At 39.3% G+C, this 25,014-nt stretch overlaps 1 protein-coding gene across 16 annotated transcripts in view; it reads left to right on the top strand.

Annotated features, from left to right (window-relative positions):
• The window catches only part of LOC139604172 (poly(rC)-binding protein 3-like), a 500,787-nt gene that overhangs the window by 361,763 nt on the left and 114,010 nt on the right, over positions 1 to 25,014 (top strand). The gene's annotated exons all lie outside the window — the stretch shown is intronic.

Raw genomic sequence — 25,014 nt, forward strand, 5'->3', positions numbered from 1 at the left:
GTCAGAAGCAACTAGTTTGGAATGTTGTCCCATATTTTGGAATTTGTATTGTCATTGGAAGTTTTCGCGTTTCGTTCAAGTGTTAATGTTTCTGGAGGCTTTTCTTGCTGTTGTTTTTAAGTTGCTGTGTAAACTGCTTGAGTAAACAACCGGGTTGTCGCTCAGCGAGTTGTGCAGTGGGGGAAAAGTGAACTTCGAAGTGTGTGTTTCCTAAAGAAAAGTTCGAAAATATACAGTAGTTTTAAATTAACAGTAATAATAGAGGAGTCTGGGCTTCATACCTAATTACTATGGTCATTAATATTATTATTTTTGAAGATGATAGAAAAATTGTTCCTGTGTGCCTAAAATGATGTTTTCATGTCCTTTATGCATCTGTTAGAATGTCCTGTTAGTGGATATGGTTATGTTTAGTGTACAGCTTGTATTTGTGTTTCTGATAACCTTCCTAGTGCTACTGGAAAAATAAACACTCAGTTAACGCACATTACCTAAACATATTTTTTAACAGCTCAGGCATAAATTATATGCAAAATGCAGGCATAACTGGCAATTCCTTTGCATGTCTATCTTAAAGTGTTATAAATAAATAAATATCTATTAGATGTGCACGTACCATTCAGTCTAGCTGTAGTCCTTGTTTGTTTCTTTTGTATATGGCTCTAGAAGTAGAACAATAGTGAAAAGTGGAGTTGAGCAGCTGGTAATCCATTTGTCCATTGCTTATCCCTAAAAAGATTCCTGGTGCAAAGTTCATGAACTATCACTGAGAATGGTTCAAAGCTGAGTCCAGGAATTGGCCTTGCTGAAATCCGTCAGGAGTTTATAAAAATGAACAGAAAAGCTGAGGTTTGCTTCCTCATAAACCTCTTAAGAAATATGTCCTCTATCTAGTATGCTACTCCCTGTATCCAAGGCAAGGGAAAACCTCGGCAATATGTGGATATTGCTCCATACCGTCCTTATCTATAATCAGCGAACAAAAATATTTTTATTTCTTTATTCTTGAATAGCTGGTTTCTTACAGAAGACCTTGCCTTCTGTCTTTCTCTCATCTGTGTCCTTGCTGCAAAAAAAACAAGTCCTCAAGAATATAAGCATTTGTTTTATTGGTTATATTCCTTATCTCTCCCGCCTTCCAATTTATGCTGGTTTGAATATTTCTGTAATATTGAAGTCAGTTGCCATTACTTCCTTCAAGGACCCTGTTTAAACACATTTGTAGAGTGTGTGCGGTATGATAACGTGTAGCGCCATGGATACATTTAATTTTATTCTTACATGGTTCCATCTATTTCTCTTGTTACTTCAGAGAAGCAAGAAACATGATGAATGCTCCATTAGTGGTATTGGTAAGAAATACATTAACGCGAGGGCACGGTCAGTAAGAAGGTGTTTTTATTTGAAAGCCTTCTCATACCAGACAGCGTACTAATAATCATAACCTGTGCCACATATCTTCAGTGCTAGATTGCATTTCCTTTTAGGTTGTTTATAAAGACAGCTTTTATTCAGGATAGCTGCATTTTCACCAAATGCCTGGGCTCCCTGTTCCTTTTCAGCCTTCGCAGCCTCGGAATGCTGCGGGAATTTGCTGGGCAAAGGACTGGGTGTCCGTGGGGTAGGCAGTTCAGGATGCAGCACTTCTCAGAAGCCAGCCTGAGTATTGTAGGACACTGAGGTCTGATAATAAAGTCAAGTGAAATGTGGTATTAAAAATATAAGTCAAATCCGAAGACTGCTGTGTTGGTTGGGTACCCAAGAGCAAGCTGGAATAGCCACTCTGACAGATAACTGAAAATGCGGTGAGGACTTTTGCAAGCCATGAGGGAAAGCACTCAGCTCTCTGCGTGGGAAGCCGCTTTCCACAGATCCATCCCAGGGGAAGAGGCTGTCCTGGTGAAAGGACAGGGGTTCACATCCCTCATGTGTACCCAGGGAGAAGGACAGGACGTGGGGAAGCAGAGGGTGAGGTGGCCCTTCTGCTTAGGAGCACTGGGAGCCTCTCCAAGCCTGCTTGGCAGGAACAATTCCAGAGGGACCCTGCAGCAGGACAAGAGTGTATCACTGCAGTTGAAAGTTGTTGAGCAGCTTGCAAAGTTAATGGGGGACGTGACTGCAGCCACAGTTGTGTCTGGCAGAAAGGGAAAAGAGGTATTTGTGGGAGGGAAGGGTTTTGGAGTGTCAGATGTTGTGCAAAACATGGTGGTCATGGTGTCATGTTTTTAAGGTGGAAGAGAGATCAGAGGTCTGGTGGAGCAAGCAGTAAAGGCAGGCGGATGACACCAGCAGCCAAAGGTCTTAATGCTACCATAGGGAGACTTTGCAGCTGGATGGATGACCCAATTTGGGTGCTTTGGAAAGAGTGAGTCAGGAGCTGGGAAGAACCATTGAGGATCCTGTTTGTCATCATGGACCAAGGAGGAAGCATTGGGCAGCTGAGCTGAGGGCAGATGACGTGCAGTAATTATAACTGGGTTGCAGCACGAGGGCTGACAGCCAGGAGACAGGGGCACAATGAATAATCTTTAGCCTTTTCTGTGGCATATGTGAAATTGGGAAGACAAACTTAGAGTTCAAAGCAAAACTTAAGGATAGCAACCAAAATGATTCTGTAGCACTGAAGCTTTTTACTCTCTTTGTTTTTCTCTCAGTTAGTGAGATCTCCATCTTCTGATGTTTATAACAATATCGTGATTGGGGATTGTAGAACGCACAGAAATTAATTTTCATAGACTTTGCCAGATCATTTTCCTTTAAAAGGGACCTAGTTGCAGTTTTAATAACAGATGCACTCTGTTGTAATCATTTGCTAAGCAACAGGCTCACTGTGCTGCCTATGAAGCACAAAAGCAAGGGAGGCTTTGACACATCACGTAAAGCTTACATAAAGTTTGTGAGCAGCAGCAGAAAGAGTGAGTGATGAATGCTCTTGGTTTTGTTCCTTACGTGAAAATAGTTTATAGTTGGGTATTTTTCTGTGCTGGCTGCCATCAGCAATAGAAGTATCAACAGGAGAAAAATGGGTCGCTTGGGTTTTAGCATTAAGCAGCAAATCCAGGGCCAATAGGATTTAGCTGGGATGTTAAGGTTTATTCAGTGCATTTAGTTAATGAAGTTGGGGAGGGGAGAAGAAGGAAAAAGTCAGTGTCTGGGCTTGGGGGAAGGGATGAAATAGCCTGCTGCCACCGAGTGCATCCTGCAGTGACTCCTCCTGATTGATAGATGCTCCACAAGACAAAAACAACTCAGCAAAGAAGGTTTTAATTAAAAAACAGCAGCTCAATGCCAGCTCTTTTGGATTAAAATCAAGCAGAAAATCTTTGTAACAGACATCTACTTGGTCTTAAGGGTGTGTGTTTTTACCCCTAAAGGTGTAGTGTCCCTCAGCTGGGTGGGAGGGAAGAGGGAGATAATAATACGTGCAAGCATCCTTGAAGTGGCCATAGAGCCATGGGGATATTCAGCAACAGCAATTGTACGTTAATATTCATCAGTGAGGCACAGAAGTCAAGTTCAGGCTAGCAAACTCCCTTTTGAGCATTCTGCCAGATTTCTAGCAGACAGCCCATCATCCCCTACGCACATGGGTGGCCCTTCACTGTGCTCACCCGTATTCTGAAGCCTTTGTGTCCCCTGCCAGAGGCTGTCATCTTGTGTACACACATGCTGTTCAGCATCTTGACTTGCTTTCTGAGCCCTGAAAGCCCTCAGCACAGAGACACAAAAAACAATTAGCACAGAAAGTCATTGTTATTTAAAATATAAAGGGCTATTATCTATATGTCCAAAAAAAAATTGCAAACCAACATGAATTGATCTCTTCCCGCAAGAGAGTTAGTTTGTTGTTGTTTTTAATTCTGGTTCTTTGATTCTGGCTCCCACTTGGATCAGACCTTGTTTTCCCCAAAGCTGTAATGGTCATTTAGAGTTGGATGAAGTTTCTTTCTCCCGTGCACCTCCTCAGATGTTTGTGCTTGACCGTAGTATCTCAACACTGCTGGGAGTCACTGAGCAGCAATTCATACTGTCAAGACTCAGCCACTGACCTCAGCAGACTTTCCTCCTATGGAGGATGTGGGCATCGGTAGCAGGATCTGACTAACAGTATAAAATAAATAAGCAGCAGGTTTGCAAAATTAATAAATGTACCTGTTGTTCTTGGCATAATCTAGTTGCTCAGACAGCCTATATCTTGATGCAATTCTGTGAGGAGGGTGCTGCAATATTTCTTAATAGGATTTATTGCAGTGACGCCTGAAAACTTTCACAAAATGGTCTGGAGAAAAACTTGAATGTGTGATTTTTGGTGGGTTTTTTTGTTTTTTTGTTTTTTTTTCTTTTTTTGATCTTACAAACATTTTAAGATAAATATTTTAAAATCCTAATTTAAAAATAAAGTAGTGAAAATGCTTAGGAAAACACTGTACAGAATAGTTTAGGCACATGTCTGTAATAAGAAAGAAAGAATTTGATTTCATTAAAATTAAGCAAACCAACACAAGGACTTGACTGTGATGCTTACAGCAAGGCTTTATGAATGTTCAGCCAACTTTTAGAAAATGGGGGTGGCTGTGTCAGAACGGCATTCCCAGGCACGGCAGCAGAAGTCTGGGCAGCTGCACACAGAGAATGTGGAGGTCTAGGAAAATACTTCTGTCATCTTTTATATACAAATAGGTATATGTTTGTTGCTAAACAAATACAGATGTTATTGCTGATCTTAGGATTTTATGAAATGAAATCTGAACAGTCTGATTGTCTCAGTGGCAACAAGGGAAGCATATTATCCCACGTGCAGAACATGCTACAGAAAAGTGCAGAGGGATACATCCCCCAAAAAATGAATACTTTTCCATGTATCTACATGGTAATGAAGTGTTTGGTGCAATGTCCACACCATCTAGTCCTGTATTTATGGTGGCCTATTAGCTTTACCTCTGTTGGCATATATTTTCTTGTCAGTGGGCAATAAAGCACCTATTCAGCATTTCAGCCTACACAGCTAGAAGGACAGAATCTGAGACTTGAAGACCAGAAAATGACTTTTCTGTGATTTTATTCAGTTAACGAAACTGTGTGCATACCTTGAGGATCTCATTAGCATAGTTCTAGCTACATGCCAGCATCAACCCAGAAGAGCAAACAGAAAATCACTGGCTGTATTTTAATATTAAACATTCTATAGAGTAACAGCAGAGATTTTACATGAAAAGGCTGTGAAACATTGATGCAACCTTTGTAAATGCTGCAAACCCACTCAATATTTACTATATAGGCTCAATAATTACCATATAGTACTGGATTAAATACTGAAGGTCCTTGATCTGCATGGATCTGGTGGAGTTTTCCTTACATATGATCAAAGTGATTTAAAAAACAGTTTTCTTTCTTTATAAGTGTATGCTATACCTGTGAGAGTAAATTAAAATAAAATGTTTTGCTCCTGCAGATAGGAAGACATGAGAGTTCTACCTTTGTTCTACTAGACAAGTTTATAGTATTCATTCACGGTGGTGAGAATCAGCTTTGGAGTTCCAAGTCCTTTTAATTCAGAGAAGTTTAGATAGGTGGATTTTGATTGAGTAGTAGGGAACATCAAAAGTTACACTGTTGGATTTCTCTGTGAAGAGCAAGGGCTCTGTGCCGACACCAAGAGAGAGATGCACTTTGTTTCCCCCTTCCTCCTTTCCCCATCAGCATTCACAGTGCACAAGTAGAAATGCCTGCTAGGTATTGAAGAGGCTGTCACTGTTAATTTATTGTGAGCATCCCACAGTGGCTGGAGTGGGGTGGAGGAAGCTGAATAAAAATTATAAGCGCTATTGAAACTGGCTTGTAACAAAGTCCAATGTCCCTTCAGTGTTTCTAATGTCAGATAAGTAAGATTCCCAGAATCTGAACCTATGTTTTTAAATGCTGCTTAAATTTTGGAAGCTTCTATTTTTTCTGTAGCAATGATACTTTTCTGACAAAAGACTCCAGCATGAGCCATGATAGTGAAACCTCCCAAAGCTGTTATTTTTCCATTGACTAGAGCAGATCCCCAAGCAGCCCCCAGTCCTGACAGAAATGGGGCTGCACTTGGAGGTGTCTGCTTGGAGGTGACCATCACATGCTGGGTGTGGCTTTCCCACACTTCCAACCAGGTGTTGCTGTTGGCCTTCTGTTTGCTTACAGGAACCTGAATTGCCAGTATATCTCTAGGAGCTTCAGTACCAACTAATCTGTTGGCAAGTCCTGTTATAACTTAATATGTGACATCATGGTATTCCTCCTCTTATTGGTAGCTAATGTGTGTTTCTGAGTAATTTCCCCCATGTCTTGAATAGCATGCTTTTAGAAGGCACTGATCTTGAGCTGTGGCACAGTAACTTCAGGGATACCTATTGTTGTTCCTGGCTGTGGAGCAGAATGCATCAGCTTAAACACTGGCAGTGCAAATTGCTTCTCTCTGCAGCTATTAAGACTGTCATGACTGAGTGTAAGAGTAATTCAGCTGTTTTGTTCCGTGTTGCTGCAGAGTAGGATCACATCCATGGCCAGTTGCTGAGTTCCAGCTAATGAGTGATACCCCTCAGTGGTACTTCCTTGCCAGCAGGTGAGAAAAGCTCCTTGTAGTGTGAACGTACTTTATTGTGCTTGGATGACACTTTCTGATTTCTCAGAACCATCCTTCCTTTCTTCCTGGTTTCTAGTTTCAATAAAAAGATGATAAAAGGCAGAAGTATGACCATATAAGTGACCTATCTTGGTATTTCCATGTTTTCTGTTACTACCCTTTTTCTGTCAATGGTAGCCTTAGCTACAGGGCTCTCTTTGTTTACTTTGGTTTTTGACTGAGCAATTGTATGAACACCACTTGTGGTGGATTACATATGTATGTGTGTGTGTGTGTGTGTGTGTGTGTGTGTGTGTATATATATATATATATATATATATATATATATATATGTACATGTATATATCCAGTTTTGTTGGTAGTTACTTCTTGACCCCAGAGTTGCTAGCAGGAGATTGTGTGTCAGCAATTTGGACTTTGGGCTGTGCCTTGTCGTTCCTGGCTTTCTTTTAAGGGTGATCTGCTAACCAGGACCTATTCACTTTTAATTCTGTTTATTATCTGAAAAGAAATCTCCCAGCTCCGTGACCTTTCCTTGCCTGTTTTACTGCTGGTTAAGAAACAACCCCAATCATGCTTTGAGTGGGTGTGTGGAGTTACTGGGCTGCTGGCAATAAAATGCAACAGAGGCCTTACAAAAAAAGTGTACAGGAATCTAATTTACTGTGCTTTTATTAAACACAGGTTATTCTGCACAGATGGATGGGCTTTTACTTGGCTCAGGTGTAAAGGGCCCACCAATACATGTCTAAACATTTCTAAAGCAACTTGAATTCCCCTAGGATAAATGCATTAAAGTTCCTAGGAAAATGGAGTTTTCTTTTACCTTGTAACCTTTCTGATTTCCCATCCCTAGACATGAATGGCCCAGTCTCCAGTGAATGTTATTATTACTATTACTATTGTTATTGTTATTATTATTATTCTTATTAGTCAATAAAGCGAAAAGCAATTCATGTATATATTGAGGGATAAATAAAAATATAGCCATAACTAGGGTTGCCTATGGCTACTAATAAAATGTCACCTACATTTTAGCTGTGAATGCCTCTGAGATCATACTAGAAAATACGTCAAAATGCAATTCTCTCAATGAGAATATAGCTGAGCTGCCAGGAAAATAATGTTATTTCTAAATAATATATTTAAAACATACAGGACAAGCTTGAAAGATTGCAGATACACCTTAAATCAGTTTAATGTCTAGTTCCTATGCTCCTAATGCAGTTCACATTTTTCAGATATGTTTATTTTATTACATGAGGGGATTATCTTATGAAGAGTTTGAGCTTTTTGCACAATCCTTTCTTGGTTGTGTTGATTTTAAAGATATTAATTCTTACTCAATTGAAAAAAATTAATTGGAATCTTTAACTACAACTTTCTCAGGTTTATACTACATTAAAGTTTTTGCATGCATTTGTTTCCAAAATGTGGACAAATTGGGCAAAAGGTGTGCTTATGTTTGCCCTAGTTTAAAAGGAAACTGTTAATTTTCACTGTTACTAGTGCTTTCTGAAAAAAAGTTTGAGAAACTTTGTTGCTTGGAATAACCACAGAAATGTTTCAGTTTAAGTTGTTTTGGATTGGTACTTTTATTTTCCAGATAGTAATTGCAGTTTTTTGGGGGTTGGGAATAGCCACAGAATAAAACCACTTTGCCCCCTCAAATATGGGCAAAGACTTTTTTAAAAATCACATCAGCATAGATTCAGTCTAGTGATGAGTTTTGCTCAGCATGTCTTCTGCTGCAAACCTTACTTCAAGAGATTATTAGTCAAAGTTTGAAAACTGTGCAGACATCTCTTGCAGAAAACTGATAATCTGCCTAATGAGCCTCAGCACTCTGGGTAAAGCCAATGAACAGGGTGTGTACTTGAATGCTTTTCATTAAGAACATTTATTAGGGTAGATGTCAAATGCATAAGCTGTGGTAATAAACAAAAATGGGGTTGTAGCTCATGTTTGAGGCAAGCTTTCACGCCTGCAGCCCTGAATAGCTGCTGCCTGTAAAAGTCTCTCTACACTTCTTGTACAAAAGAAGGACTTACAGAAATATGTTTGTTCAAATAAATACCTTTTTTTAATTTTTAATTTATGATGTGTAATCAACAAGGTATGACATCATCTATATTTATTTTAACCTTACATTGTTCAGTTAATACTTGATCAAATTCAATAGTTTTGTGCAAGCACTGAGCACCTAATTTGCATACCTACCTATGGTTTGTATATATGCACAGTGACTTTGTGACAAAAATGGTATTAAAGGAGATTCTGAGACATAAATATCTTCCTGTTCTTGTCAATCTGAAGTGTCATTGATCTATATTCCTAGCCAGAAATGATCTTGTGCTTGTAACTAGTTCTATTTTAATGTGGTTTACCTGGTTAGTTTTTGCAAATTGAAACAGCTATTTCAGTGTATTCCATTCATTTGCTGCCTTACATCTTTGGAACAGACTGTTAAGGTTTTCCTGAATTTTAGCATGTGTACAGAAGATCAAACATGATAAAAGTCCAAGCTGTAGGTAGCCTTGCCCCGTTGTAACAAACAAGGAAGATGTTGAGGATGAGACGTCCACAAAATCCCTGACAGAATTTCTCCTTGATTAATCTGTTGAAGCAGTAGAATGAGAACAGATTGCTGTCTAATCCCTGAGGATTTCTGGGATCTTCTGTCCTCCTACATCCAGTTTTTGTGATGACACAATGATGTTCCCAGACTCTGCTACTGACTTTGGCTACAAAATGGCATCTCATTGTGAAAGTGGTGTGTAATTCTGCTCCAGCTTGTATCTGGATAAGAACTTTTTCTCCAAGTAAAAAGTGATTGGACAAGAGGAATCAGCTTCTGTTGTGCCAGGAGAGGTTTAGATTAGATATTAGGAAAAAAGTTACTTACTGAAAGGGTTATCTGGCACTGTAACATGCTGCCCAGGGAAGGGGTTTTGTCACCACCCTTGGAGGTACTTAAAAGTCATGTAGATGTGGCACTGAGGGACATGGTCGTAGTGTTGGTCTTGGCAGTCCTGGGTTAATGGTTGGACACAATGATCTTAAGGGTCTTTTCCAGCCTTATGGATCCTGTGTTTCTATTGTCCATGGAAATTGTGTTTTCATAGGCTTTGTCTTCTCCATCCATTTCTCCTAACTTTCACTGCCCTCTTCAGATCTTCTGAGTTTTAAACCTGGATGGCTCCTTCTGTTGGGGTAAAAGGAGAAAGGATTGAGTTTGCAAAGATACAGTGTCTCAGTGAGACCAGTGGAAAGTGTGTGTGGTATGTCCATGAGATTGGAAATGGAGAGTTAAAATCTTTGCAGTACATGTGGATGGAAAAAGCTTACCTTGCTATGTGGATTTTTTTCCACATCCCTGAGAGGAGATAATATTTTTATTGACGTAGGAAAGTTTAGTGGCTAGTACAGGAACACTACTGTGTCCATCACCACTTTGCTTCAGTAGGAATAAACTTTTCAAAACTTGTGTATTTTCATTTCAAGCACTTGGAATGTTCAGCAGTGAAATAACTAAAAGATCATATTCTAGGCAGACTTTCCCTCTCATTCCCCATTCAAAGCAGCCTTCTGGATCTCATATTAATCATAAGGCCAGCTTCTTGTAATTTTGTAGATCTCTGGTGGTCTATTGAATGTATTAGAAAAGTCACGTTGCAGATTGAATATTATTTTGGAAGCCTGATGTGTTTACAGGAGAAGCTGATCTTTTGTGTGCATGTATCCACTTTTTTCAGTTTTGAGGTAAATCTCTACTTACTTATTCCAACTGATATGAGAATGTATGTCTTACATTGATGCTATTTGAAAATTTGCAAGTTGGAATAATTGGGAGCAAGTCTTTTCTTGCTGTTTGAGGCACATCCTGGGCACCCAACGTACCCAGTCTTAAAGTGTTATGATGGGTCATTTTCCATGTTAATGCCATTTTTCCTGTCTGTGGTTAGTTTTAACCACCTGCCTCCCGTAAGGTGGAGGAGGAAATAAAATTACTTCTTTTGGACAACCTGTTTTCTAAGTTTATACTCAACTTGGATGTCTCCTTTGAATTAATCTCTCTTATTGGGCACCCGAAGCCAAAACAAACCCCAGTTCATTTGGCAGATGACCACAGGACTGGGTTGTGTCCTGTGAGGCTGAAGACTCACCTGTTTTACTTGGAACTGCCACATGTAGGAAGTGACTCCACCTTGGTTAAAATGCAATCATTTTGCATGCTGCTGTGGGTATTAGGTTTTGCAAATGTATGGCCTACATTCTTCTGTTCAGTTTTTCCTTCTTTAGCTCAAGGAAGTTGCTTGTCATCTTACCCTGTACCAGGACTCTCAATAATTCTCTTCTTTCATCTATATTGTTACCTGTAAGTTATTTATAGACTATGATCATATTCTGCTCAATCCTCTTTTCTGGATTATAGAACTTTAGCTTCCTTAGTCTGTCTTCATATTGAGTGTCTTATCCTCCAATTCCTATATAATTTAAGTTAGCCTTCTTTGTATATGCCTAGATATTTTATATCTTTTTTTGCAATATGTGAAGATAAGAGCTGCATGTGATATTCCATTTGTGGTCACATCATGACTTTGTACTCTGAATTATTACCTCCTTGGATTTATATAAGATACATGCACATCAAAGACCAGCAGTTGCTTCTCCTGCAAACAGATCAAATTTGCAAAATAATCTTCAATCTCCAATCAAATATTGAACCTTTTTTCAGATGGCATCATGTGCTTCTAAACATTTGTTATTGCTTATATTCCAGCACAAAGCAAGAATAGCTTTACTTATTGTGAGTAAATATTCCCTTGTTTTCTCTTCCACACATTTCAAATGTCTGTGGATTACTGTTCTCTTGTAGACAAAGACAAATCAAATGGGAAGGTGGAAAATATTTCCCCCAAAGTTCCTGAGCTTAATGCTTAAAAAAAAAAAAAGAATAATTCATCTTTACTGGAAATATGTTTGGGTTTTGGTTAATTATCATGTGTAGTTGCCTTTTTTTTTTATTTCAAGAGAGCAACAAAATAATAGTTCTAAAATAGAAGGAAATGAACTGCACATAAGACCAGCTGCTGGTAGGACTCCCACAAAATCAACTTCAGTTTCTGTGCTTAGGAGGCCTCTCAGTTTTTAGATGCTTGATTGGTTTGGTTCCTCACTCCACATTTATGCCCTCAGTGCATCAAACCTCTGAACTGTCTAATTTATCTATCTTGAATTCAAAATGTTTTCAGTTTGTATGACCCAACAATGAATTACATTCATAAATCGAATTACATAGAAATGTCATGAGGTTTTATTAATGACATCTGTAGTAACTTTTATAATTAAGAAATCTTTATTTTAACTTGCTGTAATTTACTCATAGTGTGCATTTTCCAACTCAGTAGTCTTTTTCAGCTAAATTTATCCTACTTGTCTAATTCTTTCTCTACTGCTGCTGCTCCTCCCTTGAGTAACATTTAGAACCTTTTACTTCCTGCCAGAGCTGCTTATCTGTGGAAAAGCTCACACTACCAGCATCTTGTATACTTGCTTGAGTGAATCCTAGAATTTCAGAACTAGTAGGAAATCAAATTGTTGCTTGATTATCAAATTCATCTACCCATTCAGGTGTAAACTCTTAAAAGATTATGTGCCAATTATATCACCATTGGTTTCTTATTCTTCCCATCCAGGTTTAGCATTGTCATAAGTTATCTCATTTCTTATTTTCTTTCATACTAGTCTGTGCCAGAGATTATTTTGTTTCATCATCTTCAGTTGAAAAAAATTAAACATTGCTGTAATATTTAAGAAATATTTTGCTGCAGGGATGACTCTTGTTGTAATTCAGGGGAAGGTTGAGTAAGGCAAGCTGTCTTTAAAATGTGCTTGCTTCCTCCTGTGGTGGAGGTCCTTGCCAATTCTGGAAAATCCATTTTGACTGCTAGGTTATACTGGTTATTTAATATAGTAGTTTAAAAAGTTTTAAATACTTAAAGTGCTTTAAGATTAGTGCCAGAATGAATGTCATTAAGTAGTCTAATGAATCCAGTGTGTTCCCTTTTGAAGTTTGCAGTCACTGAGATCTGTGAGAGCAGTGTTAGTACTGCAAAGTTGAAATGCAGTCCAAAGGAAGCCCAAGGAAAGGGGAAGTACTGCAAAAATTGAACTGGAATTAGAAAGTAACAGGATTCAGGGAGAAAATTTAAGCCATTTGGAGGAAGTTTTCAAACCCCAGAACTGGAGTCTTATAACTTATTGCCACTGAATCTGCAGAGACATGGCTTCAATTACCATCTGTTCAGAATGAGTGGCTGCTCCTAAAGTCTGTCTTGGGCTATTAGATGGGAGTTTGTCTTGCCAGACTGTGTTGGGAGCCAAGGGGGTCAGGATGGTTATTCCTGGTTTGCTTTCCTGATCTGTAGGACAGGTCTCTTGAATGTCCATGACATTGCTGTTAACAGAAGGGTGGGGAGGGGCATTCCAGAGGATGAGTGCATTCATGAGTGCCTAGGTTTGGGATATTGAAGAGTCTAGTTGTTTATTTTGTGTATTTACTTGATGTCATTTCAGATTAATAGCCTGCCTAGGAGGTTTGTGCTGTAGTACGTAAGTAGCAAAAGAAAATTGTGTGGTGAAAGACGGACGTGTAGAGAGAACAGGTTCTCCAGATCAAAAGAAGCCATTTGGTTTCTACTTGTACAGCTGAGACTCTCTGTACTGTTTGGTTTCCGAAACAAATGATGCTGCCGCGTTACTGTGGTCGGCTGCAAAAGCCTGGGAGTGCCCTTGCAGCCCTGCAGGTCTGTCTGGCATCTGGAGATGGGGCCAGGGAGCAGAAAGTGTGAGTGGGCTCCACACCACAAGTGTGCATCCCCATGGTATTTATAGGCACTTACAGCACTGTTAGAAGGCAGGGCATGGGCGGGGAGCATGTGACTGTGCTGCCTGTGACTGAATTGCCAGAGAGAGAGAAGAGGGGTGTATTTTGGGACTTTTTGTTTTGAGGGTTTTGGTCGAGTTTTGGTTTGGTTGGGTTTTGGTTTTCCTGCATTTTGGGGCTTTTTTCATTTTTCTCTCCTTTTTTTTTTTTTTTTGAGGGGGGGGTATTTTTTTGTTGTTGTTGTTTTTTTGGGGTTTTTTGTTTATAAACAAAACTACCTGGCTCGGTTAGTCTGCTGAGTGCAGGCAGTTGTGCTGCATGGACTGGTTGTTGTCTGTACCTTCTGGGACGAGCAGAAGTGGCCATTCCACAGCTTCACCTCACAGGCACTGGAAATGCAACTACATCTGCTCCTGAGTCAGCAGTTGTTTTTCTGGCGAGGATTACTTTGCATAAAAAACAGATTTTCAAGCTCTGAGCAGTAATTTGTTGTAGGTTTGCTTGCATTGTAACTCAGCTACCCTTGCAAGGTTAAATAGGAAAACAAGCTCCTAGTCACAGAATTTCTTTGGGAGCAGGGGGAAGTCTGTGCCTATTAGAGGATCCAGAGATAAGGTGGGCATAGGACATGAGTGACTGCACTTCCCTTTCTGTTCCCTCAGCTGAGCCTGTGCCTCCTCATTCACAGGCTGAGGAATGAATCCCAAGCTGAGCTGGGACCCAGCTGCATTTGGGACATGAAGTCCCTAAACATTGCTGGCACTGGGCTGGGAGTAAGGCAGCTGGGACCCACTGACTGTGCATTAATTCATTTTGACAGGGAATCAGAACTGGAAAAGGATGATTTTCTGAAGAGTTAGGGCATCAGAAGGTGATACCACAGCACCACTGCAGACTTAAAATTTTAAAGTTGTTGTATCCTGACTGCTTTTTGTGCCTGGGTAATCCTTGTACCTTAATTGCTTCATCCTTTGGCTCGCAATGAACATGACCACCAGGGTGCTTGTCAGAAAGTCTGTCTTTAAATTGGAATGGCACAGGGAATGCTTACAGAGGCAGGAACTGTTCTATCCCTTCCTTGTGCTCTCTTTCCCCTCCCGTGCCCCCACCTTTTACCCCCACCCTTTTTTTTTTGTTTTTGCCTTGTCTGCCAAAAAAAAATGTAACACAAAAATCAGTAACAATCATTTTGTGCACTTAAAGTATCAAAAAAGTGACCAGCTCAGGAGAGTTAAGTTGCAAAGTGCTGTGGAACAGTCAGTTCCACAAGAGTTTAAGACCAATGGAAAGTGTTCTAGTTCATAATGCTGGGAGGGCTAAGTGTCTAGAGTTCCCTCTCCATTTCTCCTCTGTACCCACTGATCAGGCAGTTACCAATGGTAAGGAGGCCCTTTCTGGTGCGATCTGAGTTATTTTACTCTATGTGTGGCAGTAAAAGCAAAGGCAAGCCTTTGCAAAGGCAAGCCTTTCTATTTCAAATTGACTTCCTTATTATAAACCAAGGGCAATAAATTTTAGTGCAAGTTTCAATAGCATGTTTCTTTTTTTTTTTTTTAGTAGTTTTATTAACATGACTTTTGATCTTCTCTATCTAAGCAGCCCAATTGCCAAGTAACAAAGATACTCAATAAGTTTTCATGGCCACATAAAGGAAAGTCATACATTTTATTTCATCCAAAAACCAGAAGTATTTTTTTTCTGAAGTAGTCGATTATTCTTTGAAGCCACTCTGGACCAGATTCCTAGAGTCAAGTTTTTATTTGAGTTCTTTGCAGATTTATAGTAATACAAATATGAACACTAGATGTTTTAGGATGTTATAGCTTGTTGGGGGAAAAAAGTGTACCCGTTTCTATTCTGCATCTTTTGTTCTTAATGAAGATTTCTGGTGTTATTTCATGTATTTGATCTGGATGTCTCTGCTGTCATGGCTGCTCCCAGTTGCAAATGAGAGGTGTTGACTCAGCCACAGTGTTAGTCAGTAAGACAGAGACTAAAAGAAAACAATTTTATTTTTCTTGATCAAGTGCAAGAGTAGATGCATACAGCTTTTCTGGTTGATGTGCTCATGAATTCCTCTCCCCCCATTTCTGATCCATTTTTGATCCTCACAAAGAATCTTGAATGTGAGCCAGATTTCTCTGGGAAATTGTCCCCTTGATGATGATATTTGCCAAGAAAGGGATTTCCACAGTGTGTTAGCAAGGGAAAGAACTGTTAACACTCTGTTGATGGGGGAATGGCTAACATGAAAATCACCATGGAAAAAATGAGATTATTCTTGCCTGCATCATATAAATACATAAGAATTCTTTCTGATGATTCTATCAATCTATCAAGGTTTTTTTGTGTTTTCTATCAAATTGTACTATCTCAACATAGGAATTGTTCTGAATATTTTTTGAATTACTATTTTCTGTATAAAATATTGAGAGGAGGGGTTTCTGTTGTTGTAAAGAGCCTGCATAATCATCGAGGTTGGGCCTTCACCAGTGCATGGTGGCTGTATTGTCCTTTCCTCTCTGTAGTACAGTGTATCACCAGCAGCCAGGAGGTGCCTTTGACAAACACCAGAGTTAGAGCTGAAGCTCAAACCTTTAGTCAGAATTTGGAAAGGGATTAGGAAAGAGGAAGTACATAGCCAGGAAGAACCCTGTTCAAGTGATTGTTTCTTTTAAGTGCCTCCACCAAGAACTCTCTGTAAAGAGCAGTAGGGATGCATGTCTTCAAAAACAAAATGTGTACAAAACATGGATTGAACTAAATGTTCCAGGAACTTCAATGCTTAGTGGGCAGAAAGATGCTTTTGTTTCCAAGTGCCTGAGGGGGTATCTGTCATGTAGAAGAGTCTCCTCATAGACCACATAATCCTGGCAGGGCCCTTTTTGTGAGTCGTATCTGTGGCTAAATAGGTGCATGAGATTCTCCCACAGGAAATATGGAGAGGATATACATCTGTCAGAACAGCAGGCCCTGGCTCCAGTGCAACTGAGGGAAGGAAAAAATTCTGCAGGCAACTAAAATAAATAAAAAATAAGTGTTCTATTGGTTCCACATCTGGTAATTCTTGGATAAATGGAGGTGATGCTCAGAACACTCAGATATGCAGGACTTCTCCAGGGTAGCAGGTATGTACCTCCCTGGGCCCCAGATTGTGTACTGGCGTTTCACTTGGTGCTGTAAATTAAGTCCAGGCATTCTGGCTCTGAACCAGGACCAGTGCAGATCTCACATGCTGAAGGTCAGTCTCAGGTAGACAGACACCGGTGCCGTCCTGCGTAATGGAAGGCTGATAAATTACACAACAAAGGTTTGCAATGCAGTTTGTACCTAAACCCAGGCATGGCAAAGAGACCTGAAAATGTAAGCATCTGTGGCTTTAGTTCAAAGAAATCTTGTCTGCAGAACACGAGTAAGATGTCTGTCCCTTCCCCTTCCTTTTGAGGAAGGCTGTGATAGAAGTATTCTAAGCAAAACAGGTAAATTTTGATAAAAACATGTCTTTGAAAAAATGTTTTTCAGCCAATCCATATGTGAACCATATCTCAGAAACCCATGGCAGGTAAAGATGAAAAGCAAGCATTTTGCCTTGGGCTTAATGTTGCTATTGAAAGGTCTACATATCCACTGGAAAATATTTAGGGATCTGTGAATTGAAAACAGTTGAAAATCACTGACCTGAAAATATATTTCCTTGTTTTCAGAAAACCAGTGAGACTGAGTTAGCAGAACATTTCTCTGTGGTGATGTTGATGTCTTTCCCTCCTGCCCCCATCCTACTAATGGATCACATGATTTGTAACTAGAGTATAGCCTTTCATTTCTTATGCTCCTTCTCTAATGAGATCTTTCTGTGTTGAAACATCAGCATGGAGCTTTCCTAGAGTGCTTGTACTGCAAATTTACATGTACTGCAAATTTAAATGCAAATGAAAAGTTTGATTAGTTAAAAAAAATATGTTTTCCATTTAATTTTAAATGATCAGTCTTGCCAAAGAGATCTCCCATTGTAATTAAGTTATCTTGTAGTTCTGGGATCAAGGTTTATTTGTATTTATGCTCAAAAAAACCCAAAATTGACCACTGTAAATGGAACAGATGTGTCTATACTAGATGTCATAATTATCCATGACAGAGTAGGCTGCCTTTGGAACACATGTGCTACAGGCACAGCATTCGAATATTCTGGACCTCTGACCTTAAGCAGATGTCATTATTTTAGTCATATGGACAAGCCAGAAGGAAGGTCAGAGCTCATTCATATATGTTTATAGCCTTTTATTTTATGTATACATGTGATATTTTTGCTTGAAGGTTTATAGGAAGAAGTCAGCACTAAGACGTGTTTAGGGTGGAATTTGGCTTTTTTTGTGACAGAACATAATGTTTTTGGTGATGTGGCATTGTTTGGTTTTTTTTTTGATTTGGGATTCCCTGCTGTCTTTTTTTTTTCGGCATGGAGCCCGTAGGAGGTTGCTGTTACCTGAATTATGCACTGAAATCACTGGGATTGCCTGGAGTGGACATCAGCCCAGACTTTTGTTTCCCTCAAAGTAGCTGTCATCTCAAGTAACTGTCATCTTCATGGAATATGCTCATGTCTGATCATAGCCTTTGGCAGAAGTCTTGAGCAGGAAAGCATTATTTCAGCTCAGGTGACTGGGGCTTGTAGGCGTCGCAGACCACTCTGAAGGCAGGTAGGGAAGCTGCAGCTCATGGAGTTTAATTGTACTGCATTTTACTGGAGCACTGCTGTGATATTGGTGACCTTCCTCCTTTCATTTTACTGAAACCATATAATTTCATTTTGTGGTGTTGCCTGAAGCCAGCAGGTTATCTAAATAACCTAAATAATGCCAGCCTCAAAGTAAAACTCACCCCTTTTCCTAAAGATCCTTCCACTACTACCACAGGCAATCTATCTTTTTTTTCTGGGGGGGGTGGGGGGGAAGCCATGCTAACCTCAAATCATTTTGGAATTGCTAACACAGCAAGTGAGTCTAATAAAAATAAAAGGACAGCTGAGCAACACATTAAAGGAAAGGCCCTGAAAGGAAATGAATAGATGAGTTCCTTAGTGAAAATCACCTTTTCCTTACATTATATGTATAGGGTTGACAGCAGCATTTTAGCTGAGTAGTTAAACTCTGGGGTACATGCTTATGATGCCAGGAGAGCAGAATGACTGAAGCTGAGAATTTCTCACAGTTAAATCACAGACCTATTAGAGCTGAAGCAGCAGCCAGGTGATGCCATATTACTGTGATGCACTGTGATGCCATATTACTGGTAAGAATAGTCAGAGGGATTCCGGACAACTTACTCCCATGAATTTATTGACACAAATGTTGCTTTCAGCTCTTTCATGAAAGCACCTGCCTCTAAGCAATGGTCAGAAGATGCTTATAGGTTATGAGAGGTACTTCTTCAACTATGTACTTTCCTATCCCTACAGAAGGATATACAGCATCAATATGACCCACAAGACACGGGTGAAAAATAGTTTTCTGTATGTATGACCTTAGTTTTGAAGAGCACTCATGGAACAGCATGGTTGCAGCAGTCAATGTGTTGGAGCTGATCCCACCCATCACCCTGTAAAAAGTCTGGGACTGCTTGGTCCTCTCCAGCCTGGTCCCCTGGGACTGCTTGGTCCTTTGCCATATGCTCCTCCCAGGCTCAGTGCTCAGGCAGAAACCTGGGCAAGAATGGCTGAGCTGACACCAAGCTGCAGCTGCCCTCTGGCTTTCTTACAGTCTGTGCTTTTTGATGCTCTTCATAAAGGCTGGGTAGGCAAGACAACTAGCTTATTTGTAAAAGGTTTGTTTCTTTGTTATTTATATTTTAGGGAGAAAAAAAATCCTCAATCCTTGGAAATTGACAGCTCAAATCCTCTTTTTACCAAAACTCTCCTGTTTCTTGAATTGTCCACCCTCCTGTTGTGCTTTGGGGCTGAAAAGTACCAAAGAAAGTTAAGGGCAAACATTTTTACTGTATGGATCGGTCTCTGTCCTTAAAGGAGCTAAATGAACTGTGCTGGATTAAGATCTGCTTTATTGTATTTTTGGCATGGTCCTGTAGAGCTGCATTCTGTAAGGCTTAAAGCTGTTGAAGTTTAAAGAAAAATAGATGAATTATGGAGAAGACATCTGAGAGTTCACTTAGAGTTACTTGGCACCTGTTTCCAACCACAAGTGGAAGGCAGCATAATTTGGCAAAAAGATACACAGAAATAACCCCAGGCATTGTTTCTGTGTGGCACTAGACCACATCAAAATTACTTAGGGCATGACAATATTTAGATCAAAGCATTAAAGCTGAAAGGTCATCCAAACCTTAATGCACCTAAAAAAGATCAAGTAATCCTTGTAAAAGCTTTGGCACAGCATTGTTTTGGTGGGAGGTAGAGATAACTCTTGAAAAAACCCAAGATTTGCATTGATTGAAAGTAAAATTGAGATTTGCAGGTTGGAAAAAGCCACTTTTAAGGGATGAAATTGCATTGTCTCTTTTTTTATAGAGAGAAGATTAGTAACCTGATAGGAAAATGTCATTTAGCTTCTTTGTACAATATGTGAGTAAACAAGTGTGCTTTATGAGTTAGCCTTGCAATATGCAGCATTGCTCGTGCGGCTGGGTATAAGTAATTTAGGTTCCAGAACTTTGCGGGGCCAGAGTAAAACATGTTTGAAAATCACTGGTATTCTAAAAGCCCGTTTTCCTCCCGTTCATGCAGCTCAAGTTCTTAGCACCAAAGCAATGGAAGTTTAGGGCATGGTTTTTGTTCTTTCATAAGTGTGTTACACATCACAGTTGAATCTAAAACAGAAGAGATCCATGGGTGGAGGGAAGCTTTTGACTTTCTAAGGACCTTGCTGGTAAGAAACTGTCCCTCAGTAGTCAACATCCTCATTAAAGAAAAGAAGATTTTAACTGGGGATTTGCTTAGGCATGGGGGTTTAAGAATTCTGCTAGTTTTTCTGTAACTTGGCTTTTTAAGAGTATCTTACTAGATCGACCCAATAGAGTAGCAGGTGATGTTTGATCTATAGGAAAAATAAAGAAATTATAGGAGACGAGCCAGTAAGTTGAAATGGGATAAATCCTTTGAACAGTTTTCAGCTTTAATTTCTGTGTTTGCCTGTAGAGAGACATGCCCCTGTGTCTCTACTGTAAACCTTGCAATATTGAAGAAAAAAATCTGTCTTCTGGGCCACATTGGAAGAGCCCTAAATTTTGCTTTGAATTTAAAGCCAGCTACAGTCTGCAGAGACGACGATACACTTCTATGAAACATGCTAAAGTGGGAAGGGTCAAAACAATATGACTTCAGTTCCAATTTCTTGTTGATGTCCAGACTATAACAGATTTTGGACTGACTCCACAAGATAGGTATAAAATAATGCTGGTACAAATTGGTGATGTTTTGCTCTCTTTTTGCAATGTTACACTGCAAGAGAAAAAAGCCAAGCAAGTTCTGTTATCTGTGCTGCCAGTAGGGAGATTTTCACTGACTGAAGACAACTGCTGTAAAAGCTTTAGCTGGTGGTAAACCCATCACAGGACTGATGGAAAAGCGTTTTTATCCTTACTTTGGCACAGATGCCATTCTTTTCATGGAAAAGAGGATGGGGAATCTCTTGGCAAGTAAATTCTGTGGATGTTGCACCTCTTAAGATTTCTCTCATTTCTATAAATCTCACAGAACAAGGGGGTTTTTTCTCTGAAAGGGGATTTATCACTGCTATCTCTTAACTGCCTGTAAACAGTGTATACTTTAAATATTTTATAGCTACATGGAGAGATTAGGGCTCAGAGCACTATGGTTTTATGCAACTTATCTGTCAAATGGCTGTTATACCTTTAGTTTCATAATATGTTTTACCGAGAAGTGTGATTATCAGGACACATTTTAATAGATGACTCCTTTACACCAGGAACAAAAAGTGAATACATAAATTAAAAAAAAAAATTCCTCATGAGTCTTTACAGGTTGGACCCTTGTTTCCCTTGTTTAGTTTTGGGTCATGGAAACATTTAGCAATGCATGAGAATAATCTGATTTAATGACAGCAACGAAGAACTAGCTCTCTGTTTTCCAAATTTGCAGCAGATGTAGAGAGAAATTATAAATAATTTTCCAAACGTAGTGTATAAATTCTTAGCAGTGACATCTTGATCTTGAATGAAAAACACAGCATATAGATACTAAACACAGCAGTTCACTCTAACCAGATGCTGGGTCATCCATTAGGAATACTTTATCTGATTAGTATTGTTAATGGAAGGGCTTATCCGGCCATTCCGTAAAAGCAGATCTGCTGTAGATCATGATTTCTTGTCAATACAATCATCAAGGCTCTCATGGTTGTGACAGCACAGTATTAACCTAGTAGAGAGAACTGGGCAGGATAATATGCCAAGCAGTCAGGGAAACAGAGACCCTTCCATTGATTTCTCTTCCATGCATAGCATTGCCCCCTGTGCTGCTCCTTTTCTGTCATTCCACTTGGCAAGACAGATTACTTCAGCATCTTTCTTTACTCCACTTCTGATATATTCAATGGCTTTATTGTGATAATTTATAGTAGTTTTGATTTTTGTATTCATCATGGCCATGATAAATGGAAAGGTAGTGCAGAAAGAGCATATTTCTGGAACTGATGGAAATACCATAGTTATATTGTAGATTATTCTAAAACATGTAAATTAGGAAGCAAACCAAAAACTCAATCTTCTACCTGAAAAAAGAATGATCTTGAGATTGGTATTTTCTACATTAACTTTGAAGATGACTATCTAATATTTCAATTCTGTATAACACACTTCTGTTGTTTGTTGAAGTATTTCTGACAATTATCACAGTGTTTAATGGTCCATCTTCATTATAAATAGCATGTTTAGATATTGACATCTGTCTTCGATATAAATTTTATGTTTATATATTAACAACTAAGCATAATTTTAATCAAATAGAATTTATGTAGACATCAGTTCAATAGGCTATATTTTGTTTGAAGTTATCTATACTACTTTTGAGTTGGTCTTTGAAGCCACTCTTCAGTTAAAATATAGTGGATTTCTTGTTTGTTTTTAATAACCTGGGAAAAAGAAATATTCTGTTTGGAGGTAAGGTACATGTTTTTAAACAAAACAGGTTTTCCTTAGCTATTTGTCTAGTTCTGAGGAGAAAAAAATTATTTTTAATGTATGATACTGATAGACTTAAAAAGCTGTTACCATTGTAAATTCCTTGGAAAATAATCCTCAGCCAAGTGAGGCCTGCTGTGACTGGCACGCATGGTAACAAACACAAGAAGTAGCTGTGCTGTAACAGAGCTCTAAAACCTCAGCGCTTCTCTCAGTGCTGATCGTGATCCCAGTGCTGCACTGCTTTGCAGCTCCCATGTGAGATCCTGGCAGCAGGGAGTCAGCTCTTTGTTGCCGTGCTTGTAGAGCTGCACCACTGACTTGGAATAGCTGATCAAACCAAATCCATTCCTTCTCTGTTTTCAAGAAAAAGATAAAGATTAGTAAAAACTTCAGAAATATTTTGAATTTTATATACCTCCTGCTAAGACAAAGTGATTTTCATTGATATTTCATTATATTAGGGGATTGTATTTCTTTTCCTAAAATTGTAACTGAGCTTATCTACCTAATTTTAGGGGTTTTAAAATATCCTTTTCAGTTTCAAATATTTCCCCCACTATTATTTTTTTCTTTTTCTGTTTCAGCCTTTACTGCATACAGTTTTCATTCCTTTATTCTTGTCTTCTAACTGTGCTTGAATTTCTTAGAATTCTTTGTCCTTTTCTTTATTTCCATATCTTTCTTATCTTTGCCTTCCTGTTTTTTCCTTTCCATGTTTTCCTCCCCTCCCCTACATGGGATAAAGGACTTTATGTCCCATGCACTTGTTGTGGCTGTCCCTTCCTGTTCACATGCCTGCCTCTTTCACTGCTTAGGTAGGGGTAGGGAGTGAAATGTGAAAGATCTGAAGAAGGGTCTGTCATAAACACAAGAAGATAACAATTCTTGAAATCCTGAGTGTACTGACAGCTGTAAAAACTAGCAAAAATACCACACCAAGGAAAAAACTCACCAGAAAGAAGATAGTAAAAGCCTTTAGTGAAAAGACAGACTGCAAAAGGTTAAAAATGGAAATGGAGGGTTTGAAACAGTATTTGTAAAAATGCTTGTGGGAAGTGGGATATCTGGCAGTTCCCATACTTTGTAATGAGGGAGAAGAACAAGTGAATTCAGAGTGAAAAAAGTGGAAAAGAAGGATGATCTTCAACTGCATGCACAGAGGCAAAGGAATGCAAGAGTAAATTTCTAATAGGCAAAAAGACATCAGGGTTCATGACCTAAAAATCAGTGAGACTTCTAATGTCAGGGAGGAGGGGTTGATGCTCTGTTTTGGCTGACATCAGAAGATGGAGAAGGCTGGGGAAGAGAAGGCTCTAGGGAGTCTTAGGCCTTCCAGTACCTAAAGGACTACAAGTGATCCGGAGTGAGACTTCTCACAAGTGTCTGTGGTGATACTACACTGAAGGAGGGTAGGTCTAGATTAAATGTAAGGGAAAAATTCTTAACAGTGAGGGTGGTGACACACTGGAACCCAGGTTCCAGTGGTTACCCAGAGAGGTTACCCAGAGAAGTTGTGGATGCCTCATCCCAGGCTGGATAGTGCTTTGAGAAGCCTGTTCTAGTTTTGTTCTACTTCATGGAAGGTGTCCCTACCCGTGGAAGGGGGATTGAAACTACATGGTCTTTGATGTGTCTTTCAACCAAACTGTGTGCTAATTCTGTGGATGAACAAAGATGATCAGACATAGCAGACAGAAACCAACAAGAAGTTGACAGAAGAAAGCAAAGGGAAAAGAGCAATTGGATCTATTGTAAAGAAAGAATAAAGGAAACAGATGCTCTGAGGCAGTAAGGGTTGTGATGAGAGCCCTAGGAGAGTAGCAGATGGAGTGGGATTTTTAAAAAAAGCAACAAACAAAAAAACCCTAAAAGCCAAACTCCAACAAAATAAAACAACAACAAAACCCATTAATGATATTCAGGGAAGTCGTGGGCTACCTTCAGGAAGAAAAACTCATAAACAGCTCGGATATCATAGTCAAATGGATAAAACGTGAATAGTTGTAAAGTGCATGGGTAGAGCCTTAGATGCAGTAAAGTAAAAGGTAACTGGCACTGAAATTATAGCTTGGCACAGCTCTTCCTGTTACCAGAGTGCGAATGCCTTGCTAGAGCCTTAAAACTGAAGAGAAGCAAACCTGAGTTTCTGTGCTGCAGAAGATGTGCAGAATGAGCCTAAGCTCATGCGAAATGCCTTTTCTATCTAGCACCTCTCATGTCTTTTATCCTTTGTGCCTTTTCTGCATTTAGCTTCATATCTGAACACTTGAAACCAGAGTTCCCAAGTGGATTCTCTGAAAATTTATCCATGAGAGAATTTTACACACTTAGCACAGTATCTCCTTGCATT

Source organism: Agelaius tricolor, unplaced genomic scaffold (genome assembly GCF_023055355.1).
Source record: "Agelaius tricolor isolate 1412-34295 unplaced genomic scaffold, bAgeTri1.0.p SCAF_2, whole genome shotgun sequence".
In the NCBI taxonomy this organism is placed as follows: Eukaryota; Metazoa; Chordata; class Aves; order Passeriformes; family Icteridae; genus Agelaius; species Agelaius tricolor.